This window comes from Neovison vison, chromosome 6, assembly GCF_020171115.1.
Source record: "Neovison vison isolate M4711 chromosome 6, ASM_NN_V1, whole genome shotgun sequence".
Taxonomy (NCBI): domain Eukaryota; kingdom Metazoa; phylum Chordata; class Mammalia; order Carnivora; family Mustelidae; genus Neogale; species Neogale vison.
Window position 1 is genome coordinate 119,485,296 of NC_058096.1, and position 25,071 is coordinate 119,510,366.

General features: G+C 36.2%; 1 protein-coding gene across 2 annotated transcripts in view; it reads left to right on the forward strand.

Moving 5' to 3' along the window:
* The window catches only part of ZNF148 (zinc finger protein 148), a 125,110-nt gene that overhangs the window by 92,184 nt on the left and 7,855 nt on the right, over nucleotides 1-25,071 (forward strand). The window lies entirely within an intron of this gene.

A 25,071-nucleotide genomic window follows, 5' to 3' on the forward strand; every position in this document is an offset into this window, starting at 1 on the left:
TACAATTTTCAGTATTTTATTTTAATTTTTTATTAGTTCTCTAAATTCCTGTAAATAGTAAACCACAGAATACCTCTCTTGATATTTTGTTTTAGCAAATTATGATTGTATTTTATAGTGTGGCAGTTTTCACAATTTTTTATTTTAGTAGTAAAAATGTTATGAATCATTTTTGTAAACAGGTAAGATTTTATAGAAAGATCTTGCTCCCCAAAATAAAAAGTATTTTGAAAATAAACCAAATCATTCAGAGTTAATCCATATTCATTAGTTTCTGCCCCCAGCCCTCCCCCCCTTTTTTAAAGGCTACTAAAGCCTTAAGAACTATCTTAAGAGCTTTTTTTGTTGTTTATTTTGGTTTGGTTTTTAAACATTTTTTATTTATTTGTTTGACAGACAGAGATCACAGTTAGGCAGAGAGGCAGGCAGAGAGAGAGGGAGGGAGAGAGGAAGAGAAGCAGGTTCCCTGCTGAGCAAAGAGCCCAATGCGGGGCTTAATCCCAGGACTCCGGGATCATGGCCTAAGCCAAAGGCAGAGGCTTTAATCCACTGAGCCACGCAGGTGCCCCTCTTAAGAACTATCTTAATGCATACAATTGTGTATATACAAATAAAAGAAGAAACACTGGAAAACCTATTGCCCAAGTTAGCACTCACCCCGGAAAACATGTTGATCTTCTTTTCCTCTTGACTGTGACTGTTATTCACAACCATGTTAAAAAAACTGAACAGTAGCTTTTTTTTTTTTTTAAACCAGTTGGGCTAGTGGGGTGGAGTTAAGAATGTTGATTCACCCATGACTGAGTTAGCTCAATACTGTATTTCCTTCGTTATAGTTCAGTTAAGAATAAAATGTAACAGTTTTCCTCTCATTATTTGAATCTGTAGTTTATGAACTTTAATAGAGAGGTCTTTCTGAAAGAAAATGTTCCAGACCTAGTTAGAGTGTATCTTATTTATGGAGATGAAGGGACTGAATACTGTTCCTGCTGCTGAGCATGTCACCTGCACCAGGAGCTGCTGGCATTCTGACTGCTGAGGCTGGCTAGCCCTGGCATGGCCAGACCTTGCCAGGAAAGATTAACCAGGGAACTACAGATTGCTGTGACGGACATTCTCTGGTTTAACAAAGCATTCAGGAACCACATTTTTTTTTCCTCTGCAAATCTGTTGGTAATTCACGTGAAATGATTTGATTACATATAAAATACATATAAAAGCCCAACACTGTTTAACAAAGTATCTCAGTAAAGATGTAGAAGAAATCATACACCCTCACCTATACATGTACACACACACACACACACACACACACCTGACATTATGCATTAGTACTGAAATACGGAGAACCAGAGGGTATAAGGAAAGTTGCTTGGTTTTCAGTTGTGTATATATTTTGTGTACTTGAGTAGTACCCCTTCTTCTGAAATCCATATGAAAGTTTTTTGGTAGTTCTTAGTGTCTGTAGTTAAAAAAAAAAAAAGTTTATCATTTTTTTTTAAGATTTTATTTATTTATTTGACAGACAGAGTGAGCACAAGCAGGGGGAGTGGGAGAGAAAGAAGCAGACTCCCCACTGAGCATAGGGCCTGACATGGTCCTCCGTCACAGGACCCTGGAATCATGACCTGAGCTGAAGGCAGATGCTTAACTGACTGAGCCACCCAGGCACCCCTGTCGTTTGTTTTGACAAGTCTCTAGTTTAACAAATTGGGAATGTCTTGAAGTGGATTCATTCTTACATATGTATCATTGTTGAATGAAGAACATGTGAGTGACATGACTCACAATTGGACACATTCTGTACAATAGTACAGACAACCTGCACTTTAGGTGTCCAGTTGGAATAGACCAGTGAGGATTCAGATTGGTGGCCTCATGGAAGACGTAGAACTTAAATTGTCCTGTGAGGTTCGGTTTAGACTTTGTAGTCCCTGTGTTACGTGGCGGTTAAGTGTCACCATGGAAGTATAGGTGGTAGAACAGAAGCATGATGAAGCGAGGACCAGGAGAAAAATTGGGGGTATACTGAAGTTGCGAATGTTTGGGCAAGTATAGGTAAGCAGATATGCAGCTGATAAATTCAGCAACCCAGAGAGAGTAGCTAGTTAAAAATCTGACAGGTATCAGGACCATTGCAGATGCTGGATAACAAAATAATAAGTAGTGTGTCACATATGTGAAGTTAAAAGAACCAAAAGGAGACAGATACTTTGAAGTTAGTTAAAAAAGCTAGAAATTCCTAAGAATTCAGTTTCATCAACGTAATGATACTGTCAAATAAATTTGAGTACCTTTTTGGTGCCAACCACTGAATTAAACACAGTATATAAATTATCTCACGTTATCCTTACAGTAGTCCTGTGAGGAGAGGGGATTGTTACTTCTTTTTTTTTTTTTTTTTTTTTACAGATAAGGAAACTAAAGGTCAAAATGATTAAGTACTTGCCCCAATGTGTGCATCTGGTTAATGACACAGTCCAGGTCTTCGAAGATCTCCTGCCCTAACCAGTATGCTATTGAAAGGGTAGATCAGCACCAAGAAAATTTAGAGTCGACAAAACTTTTTGTTTGTTTGTTTGTTTTAAGAGAGGGAGAGAGAGGGTGGAAGAGAGGGGCAGAGGCAGAGACAGAATCTTAAGCAGGCTTCATGCCCAGCCTGTGTCCCAATTGCAAGGCTTGATCTCAGGACCCTAAGGTCAGGAGTTGGGTGATTGACTGAGCTACCCAAGCACCCCAAAACTGTTGGTTTCAAACATGGAGGTTTTATTTTGTTCACGGAAGAGCAGAACTTCTCCCGGTCTTGGGCTTAGAGCTTGCAGGTTGCCTGGGTATGCCTTGCTTGGGTTGCAAGGGTATGCCTTGCTTGGGTATGCCTGCCTGAAATGAAATCTGTGGTTGTAGGGGTAAGAGCAGATTTCACCTGATAAGGAGTAAACAGAGACAAGATGGACAATGTGTAAATGACCATTCTGAGTAGAGCAGAAAAGGTGGGGGTGGGGGGTGTCAAGTGGAGATGAGAAGATAAGACTAGAAAGCTTGATTTTAGAATCGTATTGTCGGATTTTGATGCCAAGTTAAGACGTGCCATTTATTTATAATCCAGTAAGCATTATAAAATATCAGGGCATGTAAATGCCATATTGGAAGAATATTACTGGTTTGTGAAGAAAACTGGAAGTTTGATGAATGTGTTTCCTTTTTTTAACAATAATTAATATGAAGAATAATTCAGAAAATAGCAAGATTATTAATCAAGTTTACTTTCGGATATTAATAGAAGTTTTTTAAACAAAGCAACACCGTTAAGCTTCAAGAAATGTAATATTGGGGGGGCCTGGGTGGCTCAGTGGGTTAAACCTCTGCCCTCGGCTCAGGTCATGATCTCAGGGTCCTGGGATCGAGCCCCGCATTGGGCACTCTGCTCAGCAGGGAGCCTGCTTCCTCCTTTCTCTCTGCCTGCCTCTCTGCCTACCTGTGACCTTTGTCTGTCAAATAAATAAATAAAATCTTTTAAAAAAAAATAAATAAAATTTAAAAAAAAAAAGAAAGAAATGTAATATTGCTTCAGTTTTGACCAGTTTGTGAGAAGTAGGCAAAACTTGGAAACCACTGAGTATTAGAGTAAAAACAAAGTTAATGTTTTTTGGACTTTAGATCCTCTTCATTTTTGAATGGTATAGGATGCACTAATTTTCAGGAAAAGAGCCGAAAAGGGACTCCCCGCATTTGAGTTAACACATAGAATTTCCTGAATTTTTTAAAGTTACTTCTCGGAGCAGTTTCTCAGTTTTGTTTGTTTATTTGTTTGTTTTAAAATCATTTTCAGTTAGTTTAGAAGATGTTGTTTGTCTAGAACAAGGCAAGTTACTTTTTCACTTGTTAGTTTGTCTTCCTTAAAGTGAGTTTTTCCCTAACCACTTGTACCCCCAATTATTTCACACTTGACAGAAGATAAAGCATTAAGACAGTTGAATCTAGATCTGATGCTTTGGGGTTTTCTACAAGTTCTTTTGGAAAAATACCCAATTACTTCCTTGAATTCAAGCACGTGGAGACCTTAAAGATGCTCCAATATTTGAAGCTGTCTTTTTCACAACTACTGCTTATTATTCCAGAACCCAGTTGAGTGGATGACCAACACTTATGCCTTTCACATCTTTAATTCATTAAGTTTTCAGATATCTGGACTGGCTGACTAAATTTTTTTGTTGTTAATAAGTTTTTCATTTGACAGACTTCGAATGACACATAGTTTCAGAATTCATATATTTATTTGGGCCTTTGGTGGAAGAGTGACTGACAAAATGTACTGTCTGGGACACAGGATGAAGAAATAGGATTTAGAATATTTAAGGCAATCTAAATTTACTTATCAAGGTCATTCATTCTTATTTTTCTGAATACTTTGAAGATCCTTAGTTGTTATCTCTGAAGAGTTTCTGTTCTTCAAAAATTCTTAAATGTAATCATTTTCAATTCTGATTTGAATTTTATGGAAGTGTTTTGATGTTCTTTGAAAGCAGCCACAATAATAGTAACTGCTTCTACATATTTTATAACTTTACTCCTCTGTAGATCTTTTGGAGAGTCTAACTTCATGATACTGTTAAGCAACTGTGATAGGATTGACATCCTAATGTAGTTATTTCTCTCTAGCTTCATCTCCTCTGCTGCTTTTATGCTGTTTGTGCTACTGATTGTTGATGGAAGTACTTCCTACTCTTTATTTCTTATAGGACTCGCTATTGTCTCTTCCTCACAGCTGTATAAAGAAGTTGATAGACAAATTAACTAGAAGTTTATTGATTCCCCCTCCCCCATCTATTTTCATCTGTCTGTAATCTTTTTTTTTCTTCTGTAAATTCTTTACAGGACTTAGCTGATTCTTCCTTACCTACATTTCATTATCTGTTTTGATTTTGATTTTCTAAGGGCACGTAAAGAATAATTGCTAAGCAAGAATTTTCAGTGCACATTTTAATTATTCTAGAACATATATTCAGTTAACTCTTAATTACCTTAGGGAATTAACTTGATTATAGTTTTTTTAAAAAGATTTTATTTATTTATTTGAGAGAGAGAATGAGAGAGAGAGAAAGAGAGCATGAGACGGGGGAGGGTCAGAGAGAGAAGCAGACTCCTGGTCAAGCAGAGCAGGGAGCCCGATGCAGGACTTGATCCCAGGACTCCAGGATCATGACCTGAGCCAAAGGCAGTTGCCCAACCAACTGAGCCACCCAGGCACTCTAGATTTTTTTCTTAAAAGATTTTATTTATTTGAGAGAGTGTAAGCAAGTAGATGGGGAGAGGGATGGAAGGAGAAGGAGAAAGGAGACTCTGCTATGAGCAGGGAGCCTGATGTGGGGTTCAGTCCCAGGACCTTGGGATCATGACCTGAGCTGAGAGCAGACGCTTAATGGACTGAGCCACCCAGGTGCCCCAGATTAATTCCTTAAAATTTAAAAAGACAAATACAGTTGTGAAAAAATAAAATGAATACCAGCACAAAAAGAGCAGTTCATATTGCTGTTGTTTGAAGCTACATAGTATTCTATATATAGGCCTGTTACGCTTATATAATGGAAGAACTGTCTTCATCCTTAAAATTCAGTTAGGTATGTTCTTGTCTACCTCGCCTTTTAGTTCTAGATCATTGGATAGAGGGGGAGGGGCATGGATTCTGATTAGTGTTGACTCTGGAGTTTTGAGGTCTAACTTTTATCTCTGCAGAAAAATCTGCCTGTTTAGACGTTTTATTTTTCTAATGTCAGATTTGGGAGGAAATGGAGGATGGGCTCATGGGAGCCTGGAACTGAAAGGTATTAATTTAAAATGTTAGGATTCAGTGAAAAATACAAAGGTTTTCCTTAAGCAGAAGGAATGGGCATAAAAAATTAGCGATTAGGCAGGAGACATTTGAGGGGCTTTTATTAAGGAGATGAGATGTTAAGCAGGGATGGAGAAGAGAATGATTGTTACAGGAAGTGGGGGTAGAAGTTACCTACTGAAAACATTTTTTGATGTTCTGCTTAAATATTGAGACTTCTAGATTATTATTTAGAAGGAGAATTTGCTCAACGGCTAACTGGTGTTATATAGGTTTTTTATGATCTTAAAAAGAGTAAGATTATAGCCAAGAAATAGACAATGGTAACAGACTATTTCAGCAGAACAATAGGATTTTTGGTCATTTCTTCCCATGTATTGCATGTGATATTTTGTATTTCCAAGCTGTTATATTTACTTCACCTTTACATTTTGGATGAAAGTTCTTGAATGGTAAATATGTGCCTGAATATTGTGTATAAACCAAGTTTACATTAAAGCATTACAACGCTGAATTGGAAAGTTGAAGCTGCTGCTTCTTTTAACAGTCTGAATTTATTTGCTCAGCAGTGTTCGGGTTTTAGATTAATTAATTAGCTACTAAAGTTTCTTTTCCCCTGTAGGGAAGTAACTTCTGAAACTAATTCCAGTCTTTATTTTTTTCCTCTCTCATTGCAACAATTGCTTTTATAATGAGATTTCTTAGGAGTACCACTATCATACTCTGGCCAAAGTAATGAAAGTTGAACTTTTGAACAAGGCATTAAGACTAGAAATTGAATGAAATGGCTATGAAGGATATTTTAAGGAAGAATAAAGATAGATGAAATTTAATAGCAGTTTAAATGGCAGCAACTAACAGTGAAAGTAGTAAAGGCTAATGGTTTTTAAACTTTTATTATGGTACCCTGGTTTTCAAATGAAATCCTGCATGGAGCAACATCAGTAGTCAATTAAAAAACAAGACAAGTAATTTCAAATGGTTTCCTTGGCTCTTGATGAGTTGACAGATGTTACCAGTACTACCCAGTTGTTATTTATTCAAGGAGACAATGCCAGGTTTGAAGTGACTGAAGAATTAGCCTTTGTGGAACAACTATAGGCAAGAATATTTTCAAAATGGAGTAATACACTTAAAATGGTTGAATTGCATGGTATGTGAATTAAATCTCAATAAAGATAGTTTTATTTCCTTAAAAAGAATGCATGAGAAAACGTTATTTCAGTATGTAATCCCAAGTGGACTCCACTAAGATGTGTTAACAGCTGATGGTGGGGAAGTATGTGTAGAGCTGAAAATGTTCATTTGGACTAATTTACAAAGCTTGAGAAAATGTAAAGCATTTAAAGTTTATGGGCTATTCATTGTATTACATGAGCAGTACTTTGTGGAAAACATTTGAACTTATTATGTGTCCATGAACCAGTAGTGTCAGCAATAATCTGTTTGGTCTAATGGATTTAACCATTATTGCTCCCATGAATTTTTGTCTGATACAGAAGTGAATATCCTGACTTACCGACTGCACAGCAGTTTAATATGTTAGAATTGGTCAAGTTTCATTGGGAGTTTTTCTGAATGAGAAGAACTACTGTCAACCACTATTTTATAAAACACTGGAAAATGGCTTTGGAAATAAACTTTTACTGAAGATTTGAAAATGTTTCTTAGTTAAACCTAATACTATGAGGGGAAAGCAATGCTTATAGTTAAACTTCTATTGTAAAGTTGTTTTCACAGCTGCTAATGTTGAATCACAAAATACTGCTTTATACACTTGCTATGTTGTTAAAAGTTACAAGAAGCAAAATCTCCATTCCCACACACATGTGGGGTGGACAACGTTTTCCAACCTTGAACTTTATTTTCATCCGATTTTAGACCTTGATGTCAGTGCAAAAGAAATTTTCATATTTCGCCCCCATTAAACCGTAATTCTACCTCCTCTTCAGTAGGATATAATTAATCTGCAGTGTAATGGCATGCAAAAGGCAAATATCAAGAAAAGAATCTAATAGAATTCTAGAAATGCCTTCCAAGTGATGAATGACACTTTAATTAAAATTATATTTTTCTGGATTAATGTGAGAATTTTTGTGACAAAACAGTTTTAAAGAATATGTAAAATCTCATTACAGATCAGCATTAGCAGATAAACATTTGTAATCAACTTTGATGATAGGGAACACTAACTTTGAACCCCAATTCAGTGATATGCTATGTCCTCCCATAAAGAATAATTCCAGTCTTATCATTAGTACATCTGTGAGGCCGAAGTTATATTCTGTTATTATCATTATTACCATCATGATGTGTTGAATATCATCAGTAAGAATATGTGAAAGTTTTTTTTCTTTTTTGGTATATAAGTATGTGGGCAATATCCTTGATTTTACCTCTTTACCCACAAAGCTTAATATATTTACTATCTGGCTCTTTTTTGCTCTTTATAGACAAGTTTGCTGACTACTGTCAAAATTTATTCTTTGAACGTCCTACTCTCAGCTCTTAGACCTCTGCTTTGTTGACGATCTTGTCATTCATTCTGCTTCACACTTGGTCATACCTTAGGCTAATGGCTACCAAACCTTAATCTCCTCCTGATTTGTTTCTCATTTTCCAAGCACTGCCTCCTATCAATTCTGCTGGTGCCTTCTTGTACTTCGTTTTTAACAGCCTTTTGTCTCTACTAGGATCTATAATCCAGCGATTCTACCTCCCTTTCACTAGCATTCCGTTTTCTTATCATCTCTTTTCCTTTTCAGTTTAAATTCTGTCCTCATTTATCATAACCACTCTCTTACTTACACTCAACACTTTTTCCTCTCTCTCTCATATATAATACTCACTTGGCTAAATCACAACTTCGGGAAATTTAACTTCCTCAATCTCTGGAATAAAATAGAAAGCTATCCTGAATTAGGGTCACTTTAAATGTTAAGCAGGACCCTTAATGCCTGCTGGAAAGCGCGTAGTTCCTTAGTCATCTAGATGGGGTCCGTATTTCAGCCCAGAGGGCAGTTTCACCTGCTTCCTGTTAATTATAATTAAAATTGTATCGAAACATAGTCATGTCCATTCCTTTATGGAGTATCAGTGGCTGTTTTCTCCCAACAAGTAACAGAGTTGAGTAGTTGTAACAGAGATTATCGGACTTTGAAAGCCTAAAATATTCACTATCTGATCTTTTACCGAAAAAGCTTGACTACCTTTCTCTCAAACGAATAGTTCATACCTTCTCCTTTTCATAAACTTCCAACATTTCCTCTTGCCCTCTCACTTTCAGCTGATTGCCTGATTATTGTTTCACTGAGAAAATCAAAATAATCAAGAGAGAACTTCAGAGTTAGTTCCTAGTACCAATGTTTTCATCAGTGAGTTGGAAAGTTTTGATCTTTTGGAGGAAGATGGGCTAATAATAGTGATTTATTTTGCAAAATAGCTTGGAATTTTTCTAATGTTTTATACAGATACACATTTAGATGTTTAAATTTTCATTACCTTTTTCATCTTAAGGGAAGTATGTTTTCTTGACTTCAGACTTCTTTTTTAAATTATTTTAAACTAAGGTACAATTTACATACAATAAACTTTACTATTTTTAGTGTATCCAGTATGTATACGAATGTATAAATATATACATTTGTGTAAGCACCACCACAATCAAGCTACAGAACAGGGAGTGCCTGGCTGGCTCAGTTGGTTAAATGTCCGACTCTTGATCTCAGCTCAGGTCTTGATCTCAGGGTCATGAGTTCAAGTCCTGCGTTAGGCTCCACACTGGGCATGGAGCCTACTTAAAAAGGGTGGGGTGCCTGGGTGGCTCAGTAGGTTAAAGCATCTGACTGTTATGTTCAACTCGGGGTTTTACAATCGAGCCCCATGTTTGGCTCTGTGAGTGTTAGGCATGCTAGGCGTGGAGGCTGCTTAAGATTCTCTGCCTCCCTCTCCCTCTGCCCACCCCTCTCTTGTGCTCTTGCTCTCTAAAAAGAAAAAAAAGATACAGAACAGTTCCATCACTCCCCAAAACTCCTCCATATCTTTCTGAGGTTAACCCCTCCCCAATTCCCATTCTTTACCTGTTTCAGAATATCCTATAAACTATATAGGTGGTAACCTTTGAGTCTGACTTCTTCCACTTACCATAGTGCATTTGAAAGTCCTCCATGTTGTTAACGTATCAGTATTTCATTCTTTTTTATTTCTGAGCATTTTTCTGCTGTATGGATATACCACAGTTGGTTCATTCATTCTCCAATTGAGGTATAGTTCGGTGGTTTTCTAGTTTTTGGTGCTTATGAGTGAAGCTTCTATAAACATTTGCTATAAGAATTTGCATACAGCTGTTCAGTGAATATACTTTCACCTCACTTGGGAAACCACCCGGAAGTGGAATTGTGGGTCATATCGTTAAGTGTATGCTTAGCTTTTATAAGAAGCCACTAAACTGTTTTCCCAAGTGACTATACATTTTGCCTTCTATAGTAACTTAAGAGCCTTTCATTTCATCTGTATCCTTGACAGCACTTGTCATCATCACATTTCATTTTAGTCATTCTAACAGGCATGTACTTGTCTCTCATTGTGATTTTAACTTGCATTTCATTAAGGACCAAACATGTTGAGCATCTTTTTATGTGCTTATTTGCCATCTGCATGTAAATATATGTATTTGGAGGTGGTTAAGTGTCTCTTTGATTCTTTTGCCCATTAAAAAAGTTGGATTGTTTATTTTTATTGCGCATTTTGAGTGTTCTTTATGTACTTACTTAATATTAGATATGTGATACGTAGTTTTTTCTCCCATAAACTTGTTTTTTTGAATTAATAGAAAAATCATTGTTTTCTTGAAAGACCTCTTGGTATTTTCCAAAGCAATGTTACATTTAATTTCATTTTTATATACAGTATTAAATTTATATTTCTAAGTGTAAATATAAAAAAGTAAAATGATAATGAATCTACATTAGTTATTTTTGAAATACGCAGAAATCCAAACTAAAAATTTGATAGAAATATTAGGCTTCATTTTTTTGCCTATTAATATGAAATATAAGTTTTATTATATATTTTAAATAATATGAATACTTTTTTTCCCCCAATTTATTTATTTTCAGAAAAACAGTATTCATTATTTTTTCACCACACCCAGTGCTCCATGCAAGCCGTGCCCTCTATAATACCCATCACCTGGTACCCCAACCTCCCACCCCTCCGCCACTTCAAACCCCTCAGATTGTTTTTCAGAGTCCATAGTCTCTCATGGTTCACCACCCCTTCCAATTTACCCAAAAGCACATACCCTCCCCAATGTCCATAACCCTACCCCCCTTCTCCCAACCCCCCTCTCCCCAGCAACCCACAGTTTGTTTCGTGAGATTAAGAGTCACTTACGGTTTGTCTCCCTCCCTATCCTATCTTGTTTCATGGATTCTTCTCCTACCCACTTAAGCCCCCATGTTGCATCACTACTTCCTCATATCAGGGAGATCATATGATAGTTCTCTTTCTCCGCTTGACTTATTTCGCTAAGCATGATACACTCTAGTTCCATCCATGTTGTCGCAAATGGCAAGATTTCGTTTCTTTTGATGGCTGCATAGTATTCCATTGTGTATATATACCACATCTTCTTTATCCATTCATCTGTTGATGGACATCTAGGTTCTTTCCATAGTTTGGCTAATATGAATACTTTTTTATATTCAGTGGGTAAGATTAGTGTTCTTATGTAACCTCTATTATTTAAAAAACTGGTTAAACTGAATTTCACATCAGTGTTTAATACCAGACTGAAGCACTAAAAAAATTTAATTTACATCATAGGGAAAATAAATTTCCTTTGGAAAATATTTTTAACATGTAATTTATTTGTATTTATTCTAATAGATAGAATGTAATTTGGCAGATTCATGCTTTGCAACAATTAAAATGATGTTAACACATTATGTATTAAATAAATGGCACAATCTCAGTAAGCAATGATCCTCATTCACAGTGAATAATCTAAAAGTCCATAATGAAATTCATAGGGACTTGGTACTATTAGAACAGATAATATAAAAATTTAGAAGTACTATTGTAGAAGTATTGTAGTTGCTACTAAGTTTTAAAGCAGTCAGGCAGTTTGCTTGTCACTGGCCATTTTTTGATGGTTGACAGGAAATAGAGAAGAGAAGAAGCATTTCTTATTTTGAAAAGCCAGAATCTTGGACTTGCTATAAAATAACCCCATCTCAGACTGGCCTAATCCATTTGAGGACTTAAGTTCTCAACCCCTACATAAGTGCTCAGAAGAAAGGGTGAACCGTCTTTAAGAGACATTAATATCATCTAGAGCCTCTACAGTTTTTCATGCATAGTGTTTTGCATTCAGTGCATACCAAATAATAGGACAGAATTACAGAAAGTTAAGAGGAAAAATAGAGACAATAAAAACAGTCTCTGGCTGAGGTAGTAAGAGTAAGTTGAAAAGGGCTTCAAATTTCACTTATTTTTTTTAAGGATTTTATTTATTTATTTGACACAGAGCACAAAAAAGGGGAGTAGCAGGCAGAGGGAGGGAAAGCAGGCTAACTGCTGAGTGGGGCACCTGATGTGGGACTTGATCCCAGAAACCTGGGATCATGACCTGAGCTCAAGGCAGACACTTAACCAACTAACCCACCCAGGCACCCCAGGACTTTATATTTTAAACTGTGACTAGTAAGTTTTAAGAAAATCGTAGAAAAGTTATAGGAAGTAGGCAAAAACGTGGAGAATTTTACCAGAAAATTGCAGTCCATCAAAAAAAAAGGAAATTCTAGAACTGAAAAAATAATTGATGTACAGGCTATACCTAACATAGGCTTAATGGAAGAATAGAGATAATGAAAGAGAAGGTTAGTGAAATAGAAGCTATCAATCACAGAGGGGGAGAAAAGATGACTATAACCTTTTTCAGCTGAGATATAGAAAGTATTAGTCATGATAGAAAAAATAGACAAATTGAGTTACATTAATTTTAAGACTTTCTGTTCATTAAAGATTCCATTAAGAAAGTGAAAACTGGGGGTGCTTGGGTGGCACAGTTGGTTAATCTGCCTTCAGCTCAGGTCATGGGCCCAGGGTCCTGGGATTGAGCTCTGTATCAGGTTCCCTGCTCAGTGGTTAGCCTGCTTCTCTCTCTCCCACTCCCCCTGCTTGTGTTCCTTCTCTCACTGTGTCTCTGTCAAATAAATCTTTTTTTTTTTTTAAGATTTTATTTGTTTATTTGACAGACAGAGATCACAAGTAGACAGAAAGGCAGGCAAAGAGAGAGAGAGAGGGAAGCAGGCTCCCTGCTGAGCAGAGAGCCCGATGCGGGACTCGATCCCAGGACCCTGAGATCATGACCTGAGCCGAAGGCAGCGGCTTAACCCACTGAGCCACCCAGGCGCCCCAAATAAATCTTTAAAAAAAGAAAAGAAAAGAAAACAAATGGAGTCCGGGAAACAAATGGAGAGTTTTAGAAGGGAGCAGGGTAGGGGGATGGGTGGGTATTAAGGAGGACACGGATTGCATGCAGCACTGGGTGTTATAAGCAAACAGTGAACATTGGAACACTACATCACAGACTAATGATGTACTGCATGGTGACTAACATAACAATTTTTTTAAAAAGGAAGTGAAAACTAAGCCTGACATGTACAGAACTACTAATCTACTACTAAACTACCATGGAAAAGACAAGCTAATAGAAGAGTGGGGAGAACTCTTGAACAGTCACTTAACCCACAAAAAGGATATCCAGATGATTAGAAAACACAGGAAAGGATACTCTGTTTCATTAGCCATAAGGAAGATTACTTAAGATTGCAATCTGATACCATTTGAACACACCCCAGAATGGCTAAATTGAAAAATACACACTTTACCAAGTACTTAGAAGGATGTGGATCGCTAGGAACCCATATATACTGCTGGCAGGTATGAAAATTGGGACGTTCAATCTCTAGTATACTGTATCTGCCAAGGCTGCAAATATACAAACACTACAATTTGTTATTTTCACTCCTCGTTTTTTTTTTTAATGCTTCTATAATGTACATATATTCCCCAAGAGACAAGTACAAGAATGTTAAACAGCATCGCTCTTGATAGCCCAAAATTCCATCAAGGATTGAATCAGTAAATCCCAAGTACACTCATATGAAGGAATACTAAACATGATATTGTGGATAAATCTTAAAAGCACAACACTAAGTATACAAAGCCAGATACAAAAGAACACATACTCTCTGACTTCATTCATTTGAAATTCACAAACAAGGCTAAGTGAATTTGCACTAGGAATCAAGAGGGGGTAGAAATGCTTCTGTGCTCATTCTGTTTCTTGGATGGGATGCTATTTACACAGATTTGTTTGCCTCAAGAAAATTCATTTAAATTGCATTTATATATTTGTATACTTTTGTGTAGGTATATTCTCCTTAAATCTGTTTTTAGAATATGATAAGGATATCTTCTGAGTACTTTCTTGTATACTTTAAGATATCCATGACAGTTTATTAAAAGGGAAGACTAATCTTTGGTGTTAGGAGTCTAGGTAGGAGTTATCTTTGAGAGATTAGTGATCAGGGAGACTGCATGAGGTGCTTAGAAAATGCTAGTAATGTTCTATTTCTTGATTATGGGTGCTGGTTAAATGAGTCAGTGGACTTCGTGAAAATTCGGTGAGCTATGATTATGATTATTTTCTCTATGACTTTTGTACTCCAGTAAAAAGTTTGCTTGCTAAAAATAAGTGAAGGAAGAAAAAATAATGGGATAAATTAAATAAAATAAAATTGAGTGTTGGTAATTATTAAAGCTGAGGATGGGTACATGCATACTCTTTATATTCTTCTCTACTTTTAATGTATGTTTGAAAATACTCATAATAATAATTAACATAAACTATAGGGATTGACACCAGATACTTGGTTGCCTGAGAAGGGGGAGTGGAATGACAGAAGGGTGAGAGGAAGGGATTTTAGAGAGTAATAAGAAACTTTGTGGTTTTAGATAAATGCATCATCTTGATTGTGGTGATGCTTTCAAAGGTGTATTCTTTTGTAAAAACTTACCAGATAGCCAGATAGTATGTGTATGTGTGGGTGGGGGAGGAACAAAACAAAACAAGAAGACCTAGGTTGCAACCACTCATGTTCTTCTACTGTCGTTTCCAAACAGTGACAGACACTTAGTACTTATTAAATGAATTGATGAAAGTCTGGGATAGAACTTGCTGTATTATTGGTCCACAGTTTGGGATTGTTCTGAGATAAACCATTAGGTAGATGCATTTGTTGCTGATAAGGCTTTTCTGGACATGACACAGTGCCACCAGGGTTTGTTTTTGGGCCTGATTTATTAGTACCATGACTTTGGGCAAAAGTTTCCTAGCCTGGCAAATGTGGATAATGTACTTAATTGACAAGAATAGAGTTGATATAAGTGTAAGTGTCCAGCAAATGCTTGGCACATAGCAGGTGCTCAATAAAATGTTAAGCCTGAAGACAAAATCAGATAGGTGTTCTAGATTAGAATGTGTTTCTCACCTGCATTTTTAAGATAACACTTTAAAAAAATTAATAGAGTATTTGAGGTGGACTGCTTCATGCTCTGTTCCTAGAACTGTGATGCTTGTTTGTTGTCTTTATTTAATTGACAGCTGAACTCAGAAAAAATGTGCTGCTTGAAATTTCACTAATTCTCAGTCACACTATATCTGGGTTTTTTGCCTAAAAGTTCAGTTACGTTCCTTTCCCATGTCAGAGCACCACTGCTATATTTCTCATATGCATTGTATATGAAATTAAAGTGTAGGTTGCAGTTAATGTAAAAAGGCACATCATTTTATTGCAACAGAGTAAGAGACAATTGTAAGTGTGGGCAAAAAGCCTGATTAGGACTCAAATTAGGGAAAAAAATTTTAATGATGAAAAAAGTATGTATTTTTTAAAGATTTTTTTATTTTTAATTTTTTTAAAGATTTTATTTATTTATTTGACACAGGGGGAGAGGGAACATAGCAGGGGGAGTGGTAGAGGGAGAAGTAGGCCTCCCACAGAGTGGGGAGCCTGATGTGGGACTTCATCCCAGTTCCCTGGGATCATGACCTGAGCCAAAGCAGACAGTTAATGACTGAGCCACCCAGGTGTCCTTTTTAGAGATTTTATTTCAGAGAGAGAGTGAGAGAGTAAGAGAGCACAAGCAGGGAGAGCAGTAGACAAGGGAGAAGTAGACTCCGTGCTGAGCAAGGAGCCTCATGCGGGACTCGATTCCCGGACCCTGGGCTAATGACCTAGACTGAAGTCATATATTTAACTGACTGAGCCACCCAGGGGTCCTGAGAAAAGTATATTTTTGAGAATGGTTCCTCACCCTTTGATACTGTATTTAATTTAAAAAAAAAAAAAAGTGAAGAAAGCTGATGGGCATTTGTCCAGTCTTACATGAAGATAATGCCATAAATAAGAAAGAAAATAAGCTGATGATGGTTTCTTTCTTCTTAAGGAATGCAGTACATGTGATTCAGTGTAGAGTCAGTTGATTTGGTAATCTTTATAGGCTTAATGTAATCTTCATTATTGATCTTTTATATAGAGCACTTGTTTTCAAGAGGTAGCTGGAAAATGGAGGTTAATATTAAGTTCAAAAATCATACTAACATGTTTACAGAATAGTGTTTACTTAGCTCACTGTTGTTTAAAATCTGTTTTATGTTTTCAGATTTTTTTTAAGGATGTATTTATTTTTGAGAGAGAGAGAGCATAAGCAGGAGGGGCAGAGGGAGAGAGAATCTCAAGTGGAATCCGAGCTGAGTATGGAGGCTGACCTGGGACTCATTCCCAGGATCATGACCTGAGCTGAAACCAAGAGTCAGACACTTACCCAGCTGCACCACCCAAATGCCCCGCATTTTGAGATTCTAATTTAAATTTCCTTTTGGTGTTTAGTTTTGATTTTGTACTGCTTACATGTCATCATTGGGACAAATACTTAGTGCTAATATGCTTAGATGTTATTACAAGCTATGCATTGGATACATAATATACAACTTACAGAAAAATAAGGCGTGGAAATGGCCATAATTGTGTGGTGGTGTTTATTTTTAGAATTTGGACAGTGTTCGTTTATTTTTCTCATACGATTCCTAGACTAACTCATACTTAAATCTTTAAAATTGTGAATAGGGTCTGCTGGGATTTTGCTCTTACTGGAGGTGCTTCATTATTTTTCAGTGTTGTCTGTTTAATAAAGCAGAAGTCTAAAAACGTAAGTCAGAAAACAACTCCCCACCTGTCATTTGCTGTTTCATCTTACAGAAACTAGACCATTTAAAAAATTGCAGTGCAAATACATAATTTCATAGCTCCACAAAAGAAAAGAAGTGTAGAGGAAATGAAAGAACATTTTCCTCATTTTCTTTTGTAGGGGAAGGTGACTACCCCAACTTATTTTTTTAAGATGGGAAAATATTGCTAATGTTTCTTTCTTTATTTTTTTTTTTTAAAGAGAGAGAGTGCACACACATGGTTGGGGGTGGCGGTTGGCAGGGGCAGGCTGAGGGAGGGAGAGAACCTCAAGCAGGCTCCTGACCTGAGCTGAAATCAGCAATAGTAGGATGCGTAAGCCTAACCAGCTCAGCCACCCAGACACCTCTGCCAGTTTTGAAAGTTGAAAATGGCAAGAATTGAAGTTTCTCCCTGACCCCTATTCTAGGGAAAGAAAGCCATTCAATTCTACTGGAAAGGTTGTTTTTAAAACTTTGCTACCCAGGAAAACTACTTTTCTCATTAGTCAAATTAAGACTTCTGGTTTTTTTGTTTTGTTTTCAGTTTGATTTAACTGACATGTCTTTGTATTACTGTGGCAGCTTCACAGTTTTTATGTAATGACCTAATTTATACTTCATTGGTTAAGAGTTTAGTCTCAGATTATTTCCTCTAGAATATAGTTTCCTGCACAGTACAGGCATATCTTGCTTTATTGTGCTTCAGAGATATTGCATTTCTTTTTTTAAAGAAGGTTTGAGGCAACTCTGCTTCATGCATGTCTATTAAGTGCCATTTTTCAAATAGCATTTGCTTACTTCACTTCAGTCACATTTCAAATTTTCTCATTATTATATTTGTTACGGTGATGAGTGATTACAACTTGCTGAAAGCTTAGGTGATGGTTAGCATTTTTTAGCAGTAATATATTTTTAAATTAAGGGATGTGCTCTTTTTAGGCACAGTGTTATTGCATACTTAATAGACTATAATAGAGTATCAGTATAGCACTGGGAAATTTCAAAATTCATTCGACTCATGTCATTACAATATTTGGTTATTGTGGTAGTCTGGAACTGAATCCTGCTGTGTAGGTATGCTTGTATATGTATTCTTCTTAGATAAATGATCTGTTAAACCTCCTGGAAAGACTATATGCCAAAGATATATTTTCTAAATTCCCTAAAGTTTTAAGGAAATAACTGAGTATATATGATTACTAGCCCATGTATTTATTTCAATAATCCGCCTTATTCCCTTTTCCAAAATTTATCGTGTAAGTTAAGAATGTCCCAGCTCCATGGGGAGTCTGCTTCGCTCTCTGACCTTCTCCTTGCTCATGCTCTCTCTCACTGTCTATCTCTCAAATAAATAAATAAATAAAATATTTAAAAAAAAAAAAAAGAATGTTTTAAACATTTAGGATATATAGCCCAGCTAATGGGTTGTAACTATAATCAATATGGAAGTATAATGATAATCATTTATTAATTAACCTCTTCATTTCTATTTTTAATACCTAACAGTTATTGAGCTGTTAAGTGTACCGGGTTTCATTTTTAAATTAGTTCCCACAGGTTATCTCATTTAACATTTGGTTCTGAAGCACATTTTATTAATATTTTTACTTAACAGATAAGATTATCAAGTCCTAAGAGTTTAAGTAACATGCTCAATTTCTCACAGTTGAGAAATGCTGAGGACCAGCATTAAAACCCAGCTGGTCTGGCTGTAGAACCTGTATTTTTAAGTACTTATAATGCTTGTCACAGTAGTGCATGATTGTTTTTTGGTTAGTGTAATATTTATTGTTGTAAATTTTGTTATAGTTACCCTTTTTTATGACTTACTAAAGATGGATGATTCCTTCTGCTGTCCAGTATGTATTACTACATGTGAACTTTGCATAGGTTAGATTTTATGAAGACTTCGTTATTAAAATAATTGTGTCTTTCATCCTATTAATCAGAACAGTAGATACCATTTCTTGAGTATATAGCACTTTGCAATTCACTATCATAACAGAGAAGTGGTTTGGGGAGGAATTTTGGGGAAAATGATCCTAAAGGAAAGAAAAAACATGTTAGTGCTAGGAATTGCAAGAAGGCCACTTTGATTAGAGCTCAGAAAGTAAAGGAAGGAATTGTGAAGAACGATCAGACATGAGAGAAAGGCTCAATTTGTGCAGTATTAAAATTACTAGGGAGAAACACCACAGTGGGAAGAAATTGTGGTCTCAGCAATTAAGAGAAATCCCAGGCCTCTTGAGTATTAGAAATTACCATTAGTGGAACACCTTGTTTTTTCCTCCCCGTGTTACTGCTTTACTGAATTGTAAGTAGTATTTACAAACTTCTTGTTATATCTCAAGTATGCTTAAAATCACTCAAATGCTGTATAGGTTGTCTTTCTTTTTAGTGGAAGGGCCCTGGTCCTCAAGAGAAAAACAATAAAGGGATTTTCTTCTAAAGAACTTTCTTTGAAGTGTTTATTTTTCTTAGTGAAATATGTATCAGTCATTTTATTTTTTTGTTTTTATTCAAAAAACATACCAAAGTGCCAAGGTCAGGAATAAGACGTAGAGCACATTATCACTATTACTTTTTAATATGATGTTTGAGATAGTAGCCAGCAGAAGTACACAAAAGAAAAATATTACAGGCCAAAAAAACCATTTTTGCAACCAACATTATTTTATACTTGAAAAATTCATGAGAGTCAACTGAAATATTATTGCAAACTTATAAATTTAGTGAAGTAGAAAACCATATATTTTGTATACACCCACAGTAGAAGATATAATAGAAGAAAATACCTCATTTACAGTGTCAACAACAAGAAACGTGGGAAAATCCCGTATGAAGAAATCATTAAAACACTGTTGAAGACATGAAACCAAATTTGGTTAAATGGAAGGAGGGCATTACCCCCCCCCCCCCTACCTTTTTTTGGTGAGAAAGGTCAACATCATAAAGGATATCAGTTTTTTGTAAGTTAGTGTAAACATTTCAGGCAGCTGTCCTTTCCTCTCACCCTTAAGTACTAGACAAGATAATTCTGAAATAATATGGAAAGTAGATAAAACAAACTGGAAGAACAAGAAGGGGGATTAGCTCCACCAGATGATAAAGTATATAATGAAGCCCTAAAATGTTTTCATTCTGGATTATGTATAGTCAGACCAATGAAACAGAATAGAATTGAAGGTCTAGAAATAGACCCATGGAAATCACTAGTATACAATTTTGATAAAGAAGTGATCACAAAAAGTAGGACTTCTCAGTAAATTGTGTTGGGAAAACTGATGAACCTCACGTGAACCTCAGATGAACCAGAAATGTATCAGATGTAACCTAAAAGATGAACCTCAAATGGGTCTTGAAAATATGGGCAGGGACGCCCGGGTGGCTCAGTTGGTTAAGCGACTGCCTTCGGCTCAGGTCATGATCCTGGAGTCCTGGGATCAAGTTCCGCATCGGGCTCCCTGCTCTGCAGGGAGTCTGCTTCTTCCTCTGACCCTCCCACTTCTCATGCTCTCTCTCTCTCTCTCTCTCTCATTCTCTCTCTTTCAAACAAATAAATAAAATCTTTTAAAAAAAATATGGGCAGATTCTTTACATCCATGGTAACATTTGTGATTATCTTTTTTATTTTAACTATCTTATTGGGTGTGAAGTGGTATCTCATTGTGGTCTTGATTTGCATTACTCTAATGAGTAATAATGTTGAGCATCTTTTCATGTACTCATTGCCTATTTGCATATCTTCAGAGAAGTATCTGTTCAGACCCACTGCCTATTCTTAGATTATTTGTCTTTTTAACTGTTGAGTTGTAAGTGTTCATTTCATATACTGGTTGTATAGCCCTTGTTAGATGTATAATTTGCAAGTAATTTTTCCGCCTTCCCTGGGTTATGTTTTCACTTTAAAAAAAAAATGGAAGTTTATCATTTTAATCATGTTTAAGCATAGAATTTAGTGGCATGAGTATATTTACAGTACTGTGTGACCAAACAAAAACCTCTAACCATTAAACAGTATAACTCTCCTTTCCTCCCTCTCCCAGTCCCTGGTAACCTCTATTACTTTTGTCTGTGTGTTTTCTGCTCTGGGTACCTCATCTAAGTGGAATCATTCAATGTTTGTCCATTTCGTGTCTGGCTTCTTTCATTTAGCATAATTTCTTCAAGGTTCATCCATGAAGAATTCCATTTCTTTTTATGACTGAATAATATATCATTGTGGTATATATCACATTTTACCTATGTATTCATCTGCTGATGGACACAGTTGTTTCCATCTTTTGGCTGTTGTGAATACCGCTTCCATGAGCATTGAGGTACAAGTATCTGAGTGAGTCCCTGTTTTCTTTTGGCTATGTATATAGGAGTAGAATTGTTGGGACATACAGTAATCCTTTGTTTAACATTTTGAGGGGCTGCCAAACTATTTCCCGCAGCAGCTACCTTTCTTCCTTTTTACTTTCTTGGTAGTGTTTTTTGAAGAACAAACGTTTTTAATTTTTATGAAGTACATTGTATTTTTTGTTTGGTTGATTGGATTTTTGCTGTCATGTTTAAGAAATCATTGCCTAATCCAGGGTCAGGATATTTCTATGTTTTCTTCTAAATGTTTTACAGTTTTCTAACATTTAGGCCTCTAATCTGTTTTGGGTTAAGTTTTATATGTGATTAAGGTAGGGGTCCAACTCTGTTCTTTTTCATGTGGATAATTTGCTCCAGCATCATTGTTGAAAAGACCCTCCATTGAAGGGTATTGGCACCTTTGTTGAAAATCAGTTGACCTTAAATGTAAAGGTTTATTTCTGGACTCTGATTTCTGTTCTTTGGTATATATGTCTATCCTTATGCCATTACCACACTATCTTACTTATTACTGTAGCTTTGTACTAGGTTTTGAAATTAGGAAGTGTGAGTCTTACTTGGTTTTTGTTTTTCAAGATTGTTTTGGCTATTCTCTATCCCTTGCATTTCCAAATGAATTTTAGGATTAGGTTCTCAATTTCTGAGATTTATAGAAATTTGTAGATCTAATTGGAGAATATGAACCATCTTAAACAAAGTAAGTCTGCTAGTCCATGACTACTATGCAGAATTAATTGAATTCTGATCAGTTCACTAATTTTCTCCTCTATCCTTTCTCACTTTTGAGAAATGACTTTAACTTCTGACCTTGATAAGCTCTATCATCTACATTCTTTATTTAAAAATATGGAAGTGTTGTTTATTTTTTTCTAAAACATGACCTGTACCCTCCCTTTCCATCTTAGGTCCTCTGAGATTTAGTCGTTTGATTATTAACCATAGTATTTCAGTTTATTCTAGTATTTCGTTTCTCTTCTTCTTTGGCTCCTTCCTTTCTGGCTTCAGATAAATCAGTTTCCCCATCCTTACCAGTACATATCTCGTGAATGGATTGCCTGCCTCCTAATTTACTGCTTCTCATCTCCTTCATTTCTTTCACTTCCCAACTTTCTTAATAAGTGGTCTTCTTAAAAAAGAAAAGAAAAAAATTGTGTTCTAAACAGAAAAAAAAAAAAAAGTACTCTTCTTTCCCAGCTTCCATTACTTCATTAGTTATTCACTTGACTAACCCTTTGGCCAAGTGCCTTGACTTTTCTGAAATTCAGTATTTCCTTTTTTGTGAAATAAGTTGCTTCGATTAGTTGTGTAAAGCTCTTCTAGCCTCTGAACTCTTGGAGTCCTTACTTAAAACCCCAGTGTACAGAAGTGGAACTACTCTGTCCTAAAGTCTAGGTGGCATGCATAGAGCAATTTGCCAAACCACCATCAGCCTTTGGGGTCTCTGTGGTTCTTTCAGCCCTAAAATTCAGTAACTCCATAGCAATTACAGAAAACACATTCTTTTTTTTTTCTTTCCTTTTTTTTTTTTTTTTTAAAATGGAAATTGAATTCTTGAAAGTTTCAAGTAATCGTCACCAAATTAAATTCTTTTCTTAGGCACCATTTTTCCTGGACATTTCACAGTAACTAAATTCTTAGTTTCTCTGTTACTTTCTACTACATTTTCTTTCTTTGGCTTTAATCATATACACAGTGCTATTCATTAAAAGTGCTATTCAGGGTGCCTGGGTGGCTCAGTTGATTAAGCGACTGCCTTCAGCTCAGGTCATGATCCTGAAGTCCCGGAATCGAGTCCCACATCGGGTTCCCTGCTCAGCCGGGAGTCTGCTTCTCCCCCGACTCTCTCCCATCTCATGCTCTCTTTCTCACTCTCTCTCTCTCAAGTAAGTAAATAAAATCTTTTTAAAAAATTAAAAAAAAAAATAAAAGTGCTATTTACTAGGGCACTTGGGTGGCTCAGGTCAAGATCCCAGGGTCCTGGGATCAAGTCCCATGTCAGACTCCCTGCTCAGTGGGAAGCCTGCTTCTCCCTTTCTCAGACCCCTAGCTTGTGTTCCATCAGATAAATAAATAAATAAAGTAAAATCTTTTAAAAAAATAAAAAAGGTGCTATTAACTTTAAATTCTAAATACTTGCAAGAAGCTTTTCCAAATCATACCAGCTCAGTAACATTTTCCCCAGTAATAATCCACTGTAATAACCATTTATGTTATTCATTTGGCATTTGAAAATTGCACAAAGATGCAAAGATGTGAAGATAATTTAGACTCAGATTCAGACCAAAAAAGAAATGTGATCTGGTAGAGTAGAGATGTACAAAATAATTACTGAGATGACAGTAATAGTAATGAGAGCTATAGGAGAGGCTCAGATGAAGTTCTGTGGAAATTTAGAAAAGATAAAGATACTTTTCCCCTGGAAGAGTGGGGCAGAGAATCCCAGAGGATATGGGTTGGGACTTGAAGGAAGTGTGGCACCTTGAACACACAGAGGTGAGCATTCTTTTTAAAAAGAAATATTTTATTTATTTTAGAGAGTCGGAGCAGGGAGGGGTGGGCAGAAGGAGAGGAGAGAAAGACTCTCAAGCAGACTGCATTGAGGGTGGAGTCCTTCATGGGGCTCAGTCCACAACCCTGAGATCATGACCTGAGCCGAAATCAAGAGTTGGATTCTCAACTAAGCCACCCAGACACCCCTAGGTGGGCATTCTTGACTGAAGGAGCAGTGTGAATCTGCAGCAGAGGTAGAAAAGCGCAAGGTGATGGGTATTTTGATGGCTAGAGGAAAAGTTTTCTAAGAGGAGAGGTAGTGAGAAATAATGTTGTAAAGGTAAACTAGAGCTGGACATAGTTTATTAGTTGTCTCTCTATTATGTGTTATCTTGTTTTCCCAATAACATTTTAAGCTCTTTGAGGGCAAGTAATGGATCTTATACTTTTAATCTCCTACAGCAGGGTTATGGGTAGAGAGGGCAAGTATTCAGTAAGATTTGGTTGAATGTCTGAAACAGTGGCTTCCCAAAAAAGTATTATTCAAGATAACTTACTGTCACATCCTTCTGTTGATTGTGGTTTTATCAGTAAAAACTATTCTAGATCTTCATAGAAATGGTTCCTTACAGCTAATCAGTCCTTATGAAACTTTAAAAAAATAAAGTGGAGGGGGTGGAGGCAGGAGTTGTGTGTCTGATTAGCAGTACTCAGTTTGATTCATTCCCCAAAAGGACATGAGAAATGCTGGTTTGCGTTGAGAAAAAAGGATCAGTATAAACAACACCTTTTGAAACTTGGTCTCTAATTTAAGTTCTTTAATGTTTTAATAAATTAGAGTTTTAAGAATATTTCCTAGGATTCAGATTTCATTTAACCATAATAATTGTTGAAAAGAAATGAAGAATTGAAAAGATGTACCCAAGAGTTGAGTTGAACTATATATGGGTAACATTTTCTTTTTTCAAAGAATTTTCTAAAACATTATTTTGTATAATTGAATAAAAAAGATGTAAAGCATCAGCTACTCTACTGAAACAGTGTTCACATTGCTCTAAGTTCCTGGTACTGCTGGTCTTCATGGAAA